Genomic DNA, 997 nt, shown 5'->3' on the forward strand with positions numbered 1-997 from the left:
TGAGTCAGTTTAATTATTCGACCTGTAAATTTCAAAGTGTTTGAATCAATAATTACCAAGGTGCATTTTTTTGTTTTTATTATATTTAAGACTTCCATCGACAGAGCTCCGATAGCCTAATGGCTAGACCGTTGGGTTCCAAGCGCGTGGTACTGGGTTCGAGTCGCGGCCGGAACGAAAATATTCCATGTATATATTTCTCTTCTAATTTGAAGATTCTTTTTTTTTTTTCAATTTCTTTCTTTTGCAAATATGGATTATTTATGTACGGAAGAAAATTCTGAGTCAGTTTAATCATTCGACCTTTAGATTTCAAAGATTTTAGATCAATAATTACTAAGGTGCATTTTTTGTTTTTATTATAATTAAGACACCGATCAACAGAGATCCGATAGTATATTGGCGAGAGCGTTGGGCTTCCATGAGTGTCGCCCTGGGTTCAAATCCCAGCCGGAAAGGAAATCTTAAATGCAAATATTTTTTATAATTCTTTTTTTTTATTTTTCCCTTTTGCGAAGTCAGTCAGTCAGTCTGACAGTCAATCAGTCAAGCACTCAGTCATTCAGTCTCAGTCAGTCAGTCCAGTCAGTCAGTCACTCAGTCAGTCAGTTAGTCCTTCAGCCAGTCAGTCAAGCAGTCAGTCATTTAGTCTCAGTCAGTCAGTCATTCAGTCAGTCAGTCAGTCAGGCAGTCAGTCAGTCAGTCAGTCGGTCAGTCCTGTGCAGTCAGTTAGTCACTAAAGCAGTCAGTCAGTCTCAGTCAGTCAGTCAGTCAGTCAGTCCAGTCCAGTCTCAGTCAGTCAGTCAGTCAGTCTCGGTCAGTCAGTCAGTCAGTCATTCAGTCAGTCAGTCAGTCAGGCAGTCAGTCAGTCGGTCAGCCTTATTCAGTCAGTCTGTCAGTCAGTCAGTCAGTCAGCCTTATTCAGTCAGTCTGTCAGTCATCCTTATTCAGTCAGTCTGTCAGTCAGTCAGTCGGTCAGTCCTGTCCAGTCAGTTTG

The sequence above is a fragment of the Uloborus diversus genome, unplaced genomic scaffold, assembly GCF_026930045.1.
Source record: "Uloborus diversus isolate 005 unplaced genomic scaffold, Udiv.v.3.1 scaffold_58, whole genome shotgun sequence".
Lineage (NCBI taxonomy): Eukaryota > Metazoa > Arthropoda > Arachnida > Araneae > Uloboridae > Uloborus > Uloborus diversus.